The following is a 15,931-nucleotide window of genomic DNA, read 5'->3' on the forward strand; positions in this document are numbered from 1 at the left end:
AGATAAGCAGCACCTACACACAAACAAGATAAAATAGTTGCACCCAACGTGCCAAGGGGGTTGTCAAGCCATTTGACTTGCTAGTTACAAGGTTAAAAGAAAATAGATAGATAATAGTGGTATAGGGAAAATGACAAATAGTAAAGAGGCAATTTTGTAGAAGAAAGTATTAATGTAGAATTGACCCCGGGGCCATAGGTTACTAGTGGTAACTCTCTCGGAAGCAGCAATTGGTATGGTAATAAATTACAGGTGGGCAATTGACAAGAATAGCAATCTTTATGACTATGATCATTCCTGGCATAATCTCATATAGGCATTACGTTTGTGATAAGTAGACCGTTAAACTTAACTACGTCTACTACTAATACTCCACCCCAAGAACGCTATCGGGCATGCTTCTCAAGATACTACTCCCTTCGTCCGAAAATACTTGTCGTACATATGGATACAAATGGATGCATCGAGAACTAAAATACATCTAGATACATCCATTCCTCGGACAAGTATTTTCGGACGGAGGGAGTAAGATACAGGAAACAGAGTATTGCAATAAGCAAGATGACATAATGTAGACAGAAAAAAAAATCTATCAATAAGATTAAACCCCTGTCATTTTATCCTTAGTGACAACAATGCAGTACGTGTCTTGGCCCTTTTGTCACTTGGTTACAACACCGCAAGATTCACTCCACTAGTATGCACCACTCCCTCTACAGAACTACTCATCAATCATGGTCAGAGAAGACAAATAGATCGAAAAGCATAAATAGCTATTCAATTAGGCAGCAAATAAACCACAAAAGATTCAATAATATTCAATGAACAATCTGACCATAAACTCACAACTCATCATATTCCAACAAACAACCCAAAGAATTGCATCAGATTGATCCCAATCACACAAGGAGGAGGAAGAACATGGTATTGAAGGTCCGAAAGAGAAAGAGCACCGTCTAATTACGACTATGGACCCGTAGGTATTAAAGGAACTACTCACATATGGTCATGGAGGTAGCAAGGTTGATGAAGAAGCCTTCGACAATGTCTTCCCCCTCTGGCAGAGCTCCAGAACAAGGTTCTTGATGGGATCTGTTTGGAATGTGAACTTACGGCAGCATATTTATAGGGAATTATGGCGGTGGAATCAGGTTAAGGTGTTCACCCCCTGGCCGCGCCACATGTCCTTGTGGTTGGCTGGTGGCCCCTCTCGATGTCTCCCAAAGCTTCTGTGTTTCTTGTTGTTCAAAAAATCATGTTAACTCGGAAATGTATTTTTACCTCCATAGATATTGATTCCCTGTGAAATGAAAAACAAGCAGAAAACAGAAATTGACACTGAGCACTAAATTAATATGTTAGTCCACAAAAATAGTATAAAATAGATACATTTGAGACGTATCAAATGCCATTCTAATTGCAAGAACGAGGCACCGAAGTTCTGGTACGGAATCTAAAATAGCTTATGTGTATTTCTGTTGGTCTTTTTACGTACAAGAAAGATAATAAGATTCCACAAAAGGTTCTACATTTGCTTCAAAAGTTGCAAATGATGCTTACATTTTCTAAACAATAAAAGACGGAAAGCCTGCCAGAAATCATCGAGTTGTCTAGTGCAAAACGGGATGAACAAAATCACTTGCGCATCAGTGGGTAGGAAAACCTTAGAAATCCTCGCTCGATCCCTTTTCAATAGTTCACAAATTTGAAAAAACATTGTTGATATGACAAAAAGTTCGTAAAATCAAGAAAATTCATGGATAAGACAAAAAGTTCGTGAATTTGAAAGTACATGGATTGAAATTTTTTTGGATTTAAAAAACAGCTTATGAATTTGAAAAAGGTCATCGATTTGATTTTTTAATATAAAATTGATCTAATGTTCATGGATTTCAAATAAGTCGCTATTTTGAAATATTTCATGGATATGAAAATAAAAGTTCATGAATTTGAAGATTTTTTAAAAAAAATAAACCAAAAATGAAAAAAACAGAGGGAAAACTGAAACAAAAAAAATAGACTAGGAACCATCTAGTGTTAGACCAGAGGGAGGAAACACACGGGATCACGGCGGCGGCGAGAGACGCACAGAGCGGAACGACACAAGGAAGAAGATGATTTTGTACCGCGTTACCTCCTCGGCTTTTCCTTTTCTTTCCTGTTATTCAACAAGAAAACAAACTAGGATTGAGATCCTATAGTTACACCACAACTCCAGATGAATCGTGCCATCCCACGACTAGGCGTTGTGGCCCAACAACACAGACGACCCGGCCAAACGTGTACTCTCACGTCAGCCCATAACTAAGGGCATGCAGCACTTTAGATGTGCCGTGCCATCTACATGCAACAAAACAGAAAAAGGCAAACCTCAACGTGAACGAGCACGTTTCAGGCTACAACTTGAAAACACATGTACGTACAAACTAGCCTACACATCTAATGCATGGAGCTAAGGACAAATGCAAGATCTAACAGACCCTAAAACAAGATTAGCATCAACATCTAGAAGTTTCCAAAATTGGCCTGTACTAAAAGCTTGTGAACCTCCTGCGCGCGCTGGGAGCATATAGATAAACGGGTACGAACAGAAAATAATAAACGGGTCGAGCCAACGACCGAGGGGAGTTGTGTGTAGAGACTTAGTTGTGTGCTGTGGTGCAGAAGCAGTAGCAAACAGCGCAAGGACAAGCATGTCTGATTGGACAAGCGCTAAGGGCGTGTTTGTTAGGCTGTACTTCATCCAGCCAAGCTCTCGCCTACCAAAATCTTGGCCCACATGAACCTCAAAGCAGATTAGGGCCTCGCTGAGAAGAAACACTTGAATTGACTTAGCCAGGCGAGAGCGAGCGAGCGCAAGCAAGCCAATGCACAGGTGGCTTTGACAATACAGACATGTAGTGGGCACTAATCATAGTGCCCACTACATGTCTGTATTGTCAAAGCCACTGCATGTAGGTTTGCACATGTTACATTCTACTCTCAGTCAGGGGCGGACCTACGTAGACACAGCCGGTGTCACAGGACAGCGGGTAGAAATCCCTCCTACGTTGTAGATAGGTCATGTTTTGGGCCTGGACACCGGTAAAAATTACAGCTGGGCACCCCTTTGGACGACTGGACCAAGGGAAAGAGAAATGCGCAGCAAGCCTGTGGGCAGGCAGGGCCGGTCCTAACTTTTCGGAGGCCCGGGGCGAATGCAAAAGGTGGGCCTAATATAGTGAAAAAAATAAATTATATCGATACAAAGCATAATCAGCACAAAAAAAAAGAGAAACAAAGCACATCATTTTTTTCGGCCTAAAAGCATCTCTTTTTCATTACCAAATAAAATATATTGGATCTAACTTATATGCTAGCATTTTCTTTCTTTTTTTCTCAAAATTATGTTTTTAGGCAACATTTTACAAGAAAGGAGCGGAAATACCTGAATTTGTCGAATGAAAAATAGAAGAAATTCAACTATATATCCAACCCAAGCATATCAGATCTTCCTAGGGTCCCCGTATCCTCAAATAAGCAACATGTACAGATATAGAAGACCTGTCGGTGAATCGCTAGAAAACCAAAAAAACAGTACAAAGATCAAGCGGAAAAAGACTCTAAAATTACAAGAACTTTGTAGGCTTTTGACCCAAAAAGCTGTCCTGTTGCAACTTGCAAAGTGACCGTGCTTATGAAGTGTTGCCTTTGCGTGCTGCCGTCCGTTACATAAGAATACTTAGGCTAGTCATAGTGGGAGTAACTTAGTTAATAACATAACGCACTTCAAGAAAATTTTGCTTATGTGGCATGTAGTTAATGAGAAGTGGTAACATAATATGTTACTGTAACATAGCGCTTCCCAATACAAGATGAGTTTACAAACTAATAAATGAAGTCCTCTGTGACACTACTACTATGTTACTTTGCACTATAAAGATAGTAATTTAGACTAGTGTCATATGCATGACACTAGTATAAGTTACTCCCCACTATGACCAGCCTTATAGGCAAACCCATAGGCGAGTGAGATGGTGAAACTCAAAGTGGGTCAAAGAAATCAGCTACAGCAGTAATGTCCATTAATTTGCTAGACATGCTGGGTGCTTCGGGAGTAGGAGCAGAACAGGGAACGAGCATACCGAGGGAGAAGAAACGACGACGGTTGGTGTTACAAGATGGATCGATTAAATCAAAATTGGGATAGTGCCTTTCAGAATTCACGTAACCTGCTGCTTTTTTTAATAGAACGTAACCTGCTAATTGGGCTTCAGGCTTTACGGCGCTTTTTGTTTGGCAGGCAGCAGTGTAGTAGTATAGTACATACTCTGGGTCGGGGCCCCCCATCAGGCTGGGCCCTAGGGCGTCGCCCTTCTTGCCCCTACCCAAGGCCGGCCCTGCGGGCAGGCGTGGCCCATCTTGGAGCACTGGTCCATCCGACGTGTATGCTGGCTATCGATCGATTGGATCGTGCATAGGTGCGTAAGGTGCGCATGTTCGGCTGCTGCCTGGCCACCACTTGTGGTCGCACCGTCGTCCGCTCAGCAGCCGCCTGCCTCAGCCCTCGCCCGATGGCCGCCGTCCGCTCAGCCGATCGCCAGATAATCTTAGGAAATCGATACGGCTGTTGGTAAGGTCGCGAATCAAGCTGAAACAGGTGTATATATCTCAAATTTCTCAAATTTTAATTGTTTAAATTGCATGACTAGGGTTATCAAATTTAAGGGTATTACAGTTAAGAATCAGATTGCTGTGATTCACTGATTTCCCTAGTGTGATTCACATTTAATTGGGTTTTTTGATTATCCAACCACTCATGGCAGCAATAAGACACAATGTTGAGTAAGTTTAAACTTCGTAATTGCGCAGTTCAGTCAATATGCTTTATTTACCTTTTTGTTCTTGCATCCATGAAGATAATGTAACTTGTTGTGCACTTGTGATAACATAATAACCAGTGGACCGCATGGCGGTAGGGGAATTTATTTTGTCATCACTGATCATATTTGTTTTATTGGTCAAAGTTCTTATACTTTTTTGTTCAACTTTACATAATCAACTAGCATTTTAACTAGGCCCCGTTTGGTAGTAAAGTATTTTCTAAGAATTCCAAGAATACTACAGTTTTTTTATATTATCATAGTTTTATTCGCAATGAGCTGTTTGGTTGTCACAATAAACTGTAGTTTTAATACTGCAGTATTGTCAAAACCGTGGTATTTCCTCTGCATATAAAAAAGAACCCTGGACCTCTTTTTTTTAACAAAGCGAGCGGAAAAACGATGATTGTATCTTCCTCGCTCCCTAGGTGTCGCCCCTGCCTGTTGTTCAGATCTTCTCCATGGGCAATCATGGATAAACTGAGAGACGACGATGAAGAAAAAAACCGGTGTCCATTGTACTGCCGCTTGCGCTCCTCCGTATCTGCTCCTATGCCCCATGCCCCCAAGCAGCTGGTTGCCCCGCTGGCCAACTCACGCCATGGTCGCGGTACTGGCTGCTCTGCGAACCCCCAACGCACTATTGTCCGAGCTCGAATGTGCCCTGCGCACTCCTAGTTGTGTGTTACTGCTGGTCAAAGCTGTGTTGTATGCGTGCTGTTTTGCCACTGGCCGTGCAGCCGCCGCCATGCCGCGACCTTGCTAGCTGCTGGTCATCCAGCACGCACTGCTCGTGACCGCCGCCAACATGAATGGCACCATGATGTGCCCCATGCGCTCCACCCTGACGAGCTCGCTGGAGCCCATGCCGCCATGCGTACGTGTCATCGAACGACTATAGCTAGCTAAGTTACGTTGATGCATACAAGCACTAACCAAACATGTCACAGTATTCTTAATACTTCAAAATACTTTGTTCTGTCAAAACTGTGGTATCTTGTGCCTACATGCTAAAATATTGTAGTTTTGCAATACTACGGTTTTTGCAATACTTTGCTACCAAACATAGCCTAAGACTCTTCATTTGGTAGGATTTTTTATTATCGAACATTTCAAGTTGTGGAATGTGTTATTTTTATGTATAATATATTTTGGTATCTACCAACGTCTTGCGTATATGTGGACACCGGGAAGTTTTGGTTCTGGGTCCGCCCCTGCTCTCAGTTCCCTTCATCTTCTTCACCTAACACTTTCTAATCTACACAACGGTGTTCGAATTCAAGATAAAGCTCTTCATGAAACATATACACATTGACATTGTAATTCCATTCAGGCAATTGTTCCCAGTTATTTTGTAATGTTTCCATTTTTTGAGTATCATCGATACATTTTCATACACAAGTCTTGTCTTTTTTATTTATAACAAGTCATTCTTCTTGGTCATCCCTGGAAGTGCCAAATACTCAATGTTGTGATTTCAAGTTTGAGTTCAGGCACAATCACCTCAACTCGTCAATAGGCCAAGGGGAGCATTTTTGAACAAGATAGTCACTGGACCTCCACAATATTTAGATGACGAGAATACGTTTTGAATTCAGACAAAATAACCTCACCTCCTCAACAAGCCAAGGGTACCATTTCTGAAAAAGTTAGTCAATGGGACCTCCACAGTATATAGACGAGGAGAATTAGTTTACATTTTGCAAGCTCATTGAGACGATCCTTACTTTGCCATGAGAGGCGTTAGGACAAGTGGTGAATCGCTATGCAATCAGTGAAGTGCCAAAGGAAAAATTGTAGTTACTCAACCCGCTGCTCAGAAGTTCATATTTTGTAACTCGCACGTTTTCCTTATTCTCTTCCCCGCCTCTTGCATCTGTTAGTTTATTTCTTGTAAGAACACACAACGTTCTACCTCGTCGAATGATTCCATGCCCAAAAGGATGATATACATTTGTGATGCCATTTTGTTTTGTTTTGTAAATGATAGAAACCAAATCCTTTAGACCAGAAAAATCATGCACTCTATTATTGGATTGCCACAATAATTAATATCCATCTCACATTGTGATGCCCTAGATGTTTTTCCCCATAAAAATTGAGGGCTATGTCTTGCTGCCATGTCATCTATAAACAGATCATAGCCATCACGTATAGTACTTAGTTGTAAATAGAATCTACTTCATAGATAGATGGCCCAGCTCACTCTTTCATAAAAGTTTCTTGAAGCTTGTGTTGCACCTGGATCTTAATCTACAATCCGCTTCTCTTCTCTCTCCTCCAACTTTGCATCAATATAATATTTAAATCCTTATAGTTTGCTTACACCACCTTTTTATATTTTCTCTAAATGTTCTGACGAGCATTTATTAGTATCATATTTGTGTACAACACATGGAGGAGAGGAATAATGACATATAATGAGCTTTGATCCCAACATCTCACCAGTTTATTTTCGGGGATGAGTCTAAACATTACTCCCTCCGTCCTCAAATAAATGGACATGCGGAAATTTTAAGACATGTTAAGGAGTGAAGTCACTATCTTCAAATTTCCGCATGTCCAATAAGTTAAGACATGTCAAGGAGTGAAATCATTATCTTAAAATTGTTAGGGATGGTGCAAGTCACTATCTCCCTCTTCTTTAATTGCCTCACCTCCAATAAGTTTAGTACATGTAGAAAATGAGGATACGATGTGTTGAATGTTATTGAGCTTGGTTCTCATGTGATGAGAGAGAAGTATTTTTTTTCTCACTTCAAAGTATATTGGGAAGGTAAAAGTACCTTACACTTTTTTTGGTTAAATTTCAAATGCTAAACGTCCACTTACTTGAGGATAGAGGGAGTACTCAGTTATCATGTAGATGCATCTGATTGATTTATATTGGCATCAGAAGAGAAAAATACCCTTTGTATTAATTTGGGAGGGTACGGTGTACCAATGCCAAACTCACTCCCACTCTCTCTTCCGTGCACATCTTAATTTGGAAGTGTACGTTGTTTATTTACTCGCCCTCCTTTGCCCTCCTTATTTATGCAAGGGTCTTCCTTTGTGTCGTGATCTTTATCTCCACACCCTAGCAAGAAACTACCTTGTCATGGTCCATGTGTATAGATGTGAGTTGTAGTCTCTGACCAATGTGGTAGTATATGATTCACTGACAAACACTTCTGACGCTCGTCCTACTAACTTCTAACCGAAAGACATGACTGATCTACAACCAGGAAAGGGATAAGCGTTATTTTTCCTACCTCACTGCACAGAGCTTTAGTTAAGCATGGGAGGTATTGGGAGAAGTAAATATGACACGACTTCCGTTGATGGGATAATGAATCAGCAATTTGGTTCTTGCATTTGGGCATGCGCCACCATCTGACGTTTGCTCGCTAGTGCACATCAATGACATTTTGACAACACACCGCCTGGCAGCACACATGAAGAGCTTGGTATGCGTAAACGGCATTTGTTGCCAACACCGTAACATTTTACTTTCGAGGATGACTCTAAAGATTACTCAGTTAACTTGTAAGTTGTACAATATATCCAATTAATCTGTATTACTTTCATTTGTGGAGTAGAAAATGATTTCATTACCAAACTCGTTGGATTTTATCAGCCGCTTGGCGTATGTCACTCCAAGCCGAGTGTCATCCTAAAAGCGCACAGTCAAAAACAGTCCCTCGGCTTGTGACACGTCTGCCAGACACTCAGCGTATATAAAAAAGCTCGACGTACGGTAACATAAGCTCGCTGTTTTACGACCCTGCACGGCGAACAGCTTTAACACGTGGATGTGCTCGTCGCACTTGACGGTACCCTGACAGTGTCTTGTGTAAGCCATGTGTCACGCATGTAAGCCATGTGCCACTAACGGCACACATGGCGTAATTAAGGCGGTCAGCCTTTCACCACATGCTGGCAGTCGGTTGCCCACATGCAACACCGCCGTCTGTGCACGCCTTGTCGTCCCACGTGGCTGTGTGGATTTTGATGCCGCCGATAATTTAGGCATAACACTGGCAACCGGCGGGCAACAACCACCCCCACCCTCTCCCGAGTCCCCACGCACAACTTGTCTATCGCGGAGGCGGAGGAGTTTGAGCGGTTCACCATAACGGCGCTCACCGGTATGTGGCTGCTCCCGAAGGGGTGGAAGCTCAGCCTAGGAGGCTTTTCGATGGCGCAATCCATCCGTGCAACACATCATCGCCGCATTCCAAGGGCACATGCGCCAGAGACGAGGACGCTACCGGAGTACGCCATCTGTAGCCCGCATTTGCCGGACATCCTCGCCGAGCAGCGGCAGGACTTGGTCAACAGATACAACGACACATTTCGTCCGTTCCGCTACAACCACGAGACGCGGCATACATGCTGGTTGTTGGGCCGGGCACAACCTCACGGACTACTAATAGACGCGGCATACATGCTCATGTTACTAGTCTATGTTACTACCTCTATAGTGAGAAATGACATATGTATGGTAATATGCAATACTTCATTTATTAGACTATAGACACATCTTATCTTGATATGCGCACCGGGGACGAAGGGGATGCCACAAAGCGAGCAACAGGCTGTCCAACGGGTGAGCTCCAAAGAGTGTGTGTTGTTGCTCCACGGCGTGCGTCTGAGGTGTCCCGCTGGACGCGGCCAAGTGTATGAACACTACGGCGTACGCCTACTTCCAGGCTCCAGCCCACCTCTCAGGCCCCCTCTTGACGTGATCCCTGTAACCAACGAGCGCCTCCGGTAGCGCGGAGAAACAACCGAGGCAGTGACAGTATGAGCCAAGCGTATATAGTGTTCGTGCGCATCTTGGCTTGTCCGAACGCAGGTCGAAGGTCGCGTCCAGGTGCTCCAGCAGGTCATCCTCGGCGTGTACAGCCTGCCGTGGCTCACCTTTCATCCCCAACCTCAAGCGGGTTCATGATCGGTGCTCAACTCGCTCTTGCTTCCTGTTGGTCGATGGACGCATAGTGCTCAACTAAATTCTAGTGGTCGCTATAGAGTACGGGGAGATGAACAACGAGGCAAGCGTCATGGCACTGGCAGGTAGTAGCCCCGGGACGAGCAGGAGCCACAGCAAGGTGGAGCGCATACCAACGCCGGCCTCGAGCTCTTATGCGTACACCTTAGTCTATGGTGCCTAGTCACACCGGAGCATGGCGTCATTGTTTTCGCGGCGTGCGGCGCATGGGAATTCGTTGACGTGGGATTTGGGCGCGGCCTGGACGACGGGCGGGGGAGGGGCTCAACGCAGGAAGCCAACTAGACTCCTCGAGGGCTGTTGCCGGGTACGTGACTTCGGTTGCTGCGCCGCCGAAGTGATGCGGTGGCCGCCGCCGAGAAAGGGTATCGCCACCGGAGCCGTGCTGAGTCACTGGGCCCTGCTCTCCGAGCTCAGCTAGAAAACTCTCAAATATGGTTAAATAAGATTGTTTTGTGTAAATGTGTAATTACCTTTTGATTTCTCATTGCTTCGTTTGTGTGCTTGTAATCCTATATATTTAAATAGTTGATTTCACTAATTCTAATTCTCTCAACATGCAGCCTTCCACATCATCAAATGTATCATATCATCATCCGCTAACACTACTAGTAGAATGCCCGTGCGTTGCAACGGGCCGAGAGCATAAAATTTTGCAGGCGATCACCGTGATTTACGACAACTACAAATCAGGTTCATGTTCTTACAACAAATTGAAAATCGCATTAGTTCATCATCCAAATGGTTTAAAGACAGTACAAAATACAATAAAATAGGGTACATAGAAAAATATGAAATTAAACTTTGAGAAGAATTAACAATGTCAAACAGTACCATAGATCACATATATTGTAAGCACTCATCCAGACCATATTATCATGGGTTATAGAATCTGACAGGAAAGAACTGTGCCATCAACGCACCAATAGCAAATTAAACCCAGGGATTTATGTCTTGCAACTTGTTTTACATGGCAAGAGATAATACGGGTCAACAATTCATAGTGTGCCACAACAATGAGCATTGCACATAATCTGGAATAGAGTTGACCGTGCTGCGTTAATTAACTAAAAATTCTGTCCGGCAAATAGACCTTCAAATGACTAAAGATTAACACTGGACGGGAACAACCTTTCTTGCCTCGATCGTCAAATGTCTCCCACCCAAGATTATACACATTTGTGTAGCTAGGCTCGCCTGCAAGCACGTACCGTCCAACAAATCATTTGTATATTACACCTCTCCACTGGGAGCCTGTGGATATTCAATTAGCTTCAAAACGATAACATGCAAAGTAATAGTATGGACAAAAAGCAAAAGGACATATATGAAACATGGAGAATCGGCATGATTAAATTCCCATAACAAATTAAAATTCTGCTGAATTCTTCCACTATGTACAAAATCTGAAAAGGATAGCATGTCCATTCCAGGAAAATATTGTCCACAACCGGTTTCAAACACGGTTCTAGTTTCTTGTAAGAACACAGAAAAGAGCAACACACAACCAGGGTGAAACAATGTTTTCATGTACGCTTAAGAATATGTACAGTAGTATAAGTTGGTTTTGAAAATCACACTCAGCTCGGCTCCCTAAATTCGATCTAATTTGTACAATCAATTCTCTGTTCAGGAATTTCCTGATATAACATGCTCAGACATGACTCAAGGCCCAGCTGATCCCGACTCCCGGGTTGGTGGCAAGTATGCTCTCCTGCACATGCATGAGTCAAGAAACTACCTTATTCGTGTTGTCCCTCCCAGAAACTGCAAGTCCTATAGAAGGTGTTTGATCAAATGATGGAAGACAGGAGGACCAGAGAAGGTGCGAGATGACAAAATGAGAGAACAAATAGAGTTTTAGTAACCATGACTAATTGTTCTGCCATGAAATGTACATTACAACGCATATAAGTTGTGCCAGTTTCTATCTGTGCCTTCATAATGTCAAACCAGAGGGTCTGTGATGGAATAATTTTCTTTGCCTTGCCCTAAAACCAGAAAGTGGGTTACTAAAGACTGTTCCTAACTCTCATATTTCCTGTACAAGTCCTAAAACTTCTCACCCCACAATCAGACGACCCCAGAGCTTCATTAAGACAAAACAAGGACCAGTCCTCATAAATTTGTACTATTTTGAATGAATATAAAAGGAACCCACGACCCTCAGTAACATGAACGAATGTTGAAATGAATTACCTCTGGCTTCACACCCCTTGGCAGGGATGAAGAGGTGGAAAATAGTTTAGCATGTAACAAAAACATATATCTACCATGCTACGAAATGACAAGTGAGCATTTAAAACATAGCTTAGATCACAAAGGACCTAAACCCAATGATTTTGGGCTTTGAATTCTGCACATGGGCGCTATGAATTTGTCATTTTATGTTTCCCAAGTTCTCTCTTGTTTTAAAACCTAGGATACTCCAGAGGCATATAATAATTTCACCATACTTAATTTAGAGTTCTCTGAAAAGAGTAGAAATTAAGCAGTTCAAAAAGCAAAGCTTAGATTAATAGCTCGAGCTTCACGCAGCAACAAGAACTCAAGTATCTGTATATGTTAAAAACAACATGCCATCAGCCGGACAGAAAATTAACATTGCTAATGTCCTTCGGTCTAAAGTACGAGCTAGCATCTCTCTCTTTACCACTCTCTAGTTCTTCATTGTATGGCAGAGTAAAAAGAAGCCTATGATTACTCTCCTATAAGCAACTGAACTCATTGATTACTTTGTATTATAAAATCTAGGCTAGTATTATTAATTTGAGGGCTGATATCTATGTACTAATACATACCTAAACCTGCAAAACAAATCACAATACAACGGTATGTATCATATTTATTTCTTAACAACAGTTCTCCACATGAACAACAAAGAAGTGTGTGAATCCAGACAACTGATTCAACCTGAAAATAATGGAAAGGTACCAGCCTGGTCCTAGCTAAGTTAATTAACACCATCAAATGACGTATGATATTGAAGAAGTACTGCTTGAAATAGAAAAGCAAATATTGTCCAGAGTACTCGAAGCTAACCTGAAAACTATGCGCCAATTACTTCGATGGGGCTGAAATTGTACCAATCATAAATGCCAATGCCATCGTTGTTACCTACACTGCCTGTCTTTGCAAGGATGGTAATCAGAGTAATTTTTACATGGGGAATTAGATAGAAATGAACTGAATTTTATACCATCTTAGTTATATCGTTTGAACGTGTTTTGCGCTTTGAGAATGCCCTCTACATGCTTGGGAGTGTGGATTGGGGCTCATGGACAAGAGAGAAAGGCCTGCAAACATACATGGAAATGTCATGATCTACTTGACCACTAATTAAGCATTTGCTAGTATATAATTGTATCAGGCTTAAGCATTACTATGAACTGCTTAGGGTCGGGAACTATCAATTCAATCAATTAGTTAAGCATATAGACTACTTAAGTATATGATAGTAAAATATGAGCAGTTAATAAGCACACCTAGTAAATTGGAACCGGATGGTATTGCTTCAATGGACCAGTTAATAAGCACCCCTAGTAAAATTTGAGCATATAGAATGCGCTCTTCCCTCGAAGGAGCATATCATTTGTAAGATACCAAGAGTACATGGAAAGTGCTCACGTATGGCTTCACTTCCCGCCTTTCCAACCTGCAAATACATTGAAACCGCATGCATGAAACAGGCAGTGTAGACTACAACGAAACAAAATAGCAGTTACAGCATACATTATCATGCATATCGAAAAGGATTATGTTCATGAATATCTAGTTCTGTTCTCAACCAAGACTCTGGTAGCGAGTAGGGCAATCTACTCAATCCTGAACACACAACTAATCTGAACACACAACTAATGTCCAAAAGCAATTATGTAGTAATGGAAGTTTATATATAAGCTAGGCTATATATAAATATGTTGACATGTAATAATCTGAGAAATCAGTTCAAACAAAGAGTCGAGGGACATCGTATGTCGTGGTCGTATTTTGGTTCTGTAGCGTGTAGGTGGATGAGTTCAGCATATATCAATATAAGTATGAATCGCCATGATAAAAACATACCGCTTGAGCAGTGAGTGTGGCAGCTAGTGTTTCAGTATTTTCTGAATACTCACTGCGTTTGAGCTTTGGAAACACTGAATCAAGAAATAAACTCATGAAGGAACATGTTCTGATCACGGGGAAATACACATAAACATTAGAAGGTCACTTGCCTTGCTCCATCCATTAGTATATGGAAGGAGGTTTCAACAGAGAGCAAGTTTCCTTTGCACTCTTATGTTTGTAATACACAACCACAACGATGGTGTCTCTGTATGCTTATTTCACTCGCTCCTTTCTTGACATCGAACAAACTTCTTTTGTCCAAACTTGGGAGTATACAAATACGAAACGTACGTATATATGAAACTAAAACGTACGCATATGAAATCATCAAAAAAAAATCCCCAAGAGTTGCATCTTTTCATCATCCACAATTCCAGATCCCCAATAAAGCAAACTCTTTTATAGGATATAAGAATTGTAAAAAACCAAATCATCATATTTGTCGGAGTTCTGAAAAAAAAAAGACCAACAAGTGCATGAATTGGAATGGAGAAGAAGCTCACCTGGGGCCTTGGGCATGATATGTCATCGAGGGTGTAGTTGCTCATCTCCAGTTCGGCCATCTTCTTTCTTGCCATTCTAGCGCGCTCCATCTTCACGTACGGCTCCTGCGCGGTGTGTAAGGAGCAGCGTAAGCCAGCCATGATTCAGCGACCCACTGTCTCGATCCGCCACTGCCACGTGCTCCATCGGCACCTCGTTCTTCTCGTGCAACCTCGCTGCTTTCATCGATTCGCATGCAATATTAGCTATGCGTTCTTCTCACCTGGCGCGCTTGACGGCGGCTTCGCTGATCAGATCCATGATCCATGTCACGGGGATCATGGTGCCGTCCACGTCAGCCGCCGCCGCCATTTGCTCCTTGAGGATGTTGTGGATCTAGTGATCCACATAGTCGACCGAGCGCGCGCGAGGCGACGCACCACATCCATGGCCTTAGGCATGTCCAGCCCGCAGCATCTCCAGCACACGTCCTGCATGGTGTGGCATGGATGCGGGTCTCATGCGGTGGCCGGCGAGGCCGCAAAGGGCCACCATGGAGGCCCCTCCGGCAAGGCGAGATCCACGACAACACGAGATCAACAACGACGGCTTTTTCGACGGTTGGGGTAGGGAGAATCGGCGGCGAGCGAGGAAAATCCTCCGTGTGAGAAACCCTAGCGCCCGAGAGAGAGAGAGAACCAGGCGTCCGGGGCGAGGCAGGGGCGCTGGGTTTTCCATCTCGGTTTTGATTGGAAAAAACTACGGGAGTAAATGGGATGTGGGGCTTACTTGGGATAAAAATCGGTGAGGTACGTGAGGACCTTTGTTCGATCGATGGTGGTGGGGTTGGTGACTTATTTCGTTCTAGCGAAAACCGGTGGAGGTGGCAGAAAAAATTGGTGGGATAAGAGATTAAGCAGATGTCGGTTTTTTAGAGGAAAAGAAAATCGGTGGGGGTGGGGATCGATCGGTGGGGTTATGCGGGGATGGATGGGGGGTACGAACGAACGAACTAACGACGTACGGACTCATTCATTATGAGTAGAGATTTTGTGCACTTTTTTGACAAAATGCGTTTTTATTAACTCAAAATGTAGCATCAAGCGGATACAAAGCATACTTAGTAACACCTAGCCTTTGCATAGCTATTTCGTAGCACATGCATACCCCAATTTAATTGTTACAACTACAATGCTCTAGGTACATGCATACTCTTTGTTCACACAGCTACTTCAAAAAATAATAGCTTTTTATTTAGATCATTTTCGTTCATACAAAATTCATTCAAAATTAATTTTTAAGTATTCGCAACAACACGCGGAGAAATCACCTAGTTAACTCTAGTACGCATCACGTTTTATCCTCCTTCCCATGCTACCATTGCTGCCGATCTCCTTGTTATCTGCCGTCACCATGGTCCTTTCAAAGATCACATGGTACATGATGCTGACACCGGAGCACCGCCTCGCGGACGCCCTATGTC

The 15,931-nt window shown here is 42.8% G+C and overlaps 1 long non-coding RNA gene across 1 annotated transcript; it reads right to left on the reverse strand.

The window, feature by feature from the left end:
- Window positions 1–10,502: 10,502 nt before the first annotated feature.
- On the reverse strand, window positions 10,503–15,049 carry LOC147961124 (uncharacterized). Its single transcript, XR_015611112.1, has 4 exons — window positions 14,469–15,049; window positions 13,341–13,510; window positions 13,055–13,151; window positions 10,503–12,981 (listed from the first exon to the last, which is right to left on the reverse strand). It is a non-coding gene; the product is annotated as an uncharacterized LOC147961124 (long non-coding RNA).
- Window positions 15,050–15,931: the final 882 nt, after the last annotated feature.

The sequence above is a fragment of the Triticum urartu genome, chromosome 7A (assembly GCF_056163025.1).
Source record: "Triticum urartu cultivar PI428250 chromosome 7A, HENAU_Tu73, whole genome shotgun sequence".
NCBI lineage: Eukaryota > Viridiplantae > Streptophyta > Magnoliopsida > Poales > Poaceae > Triticum > Triticum urartu.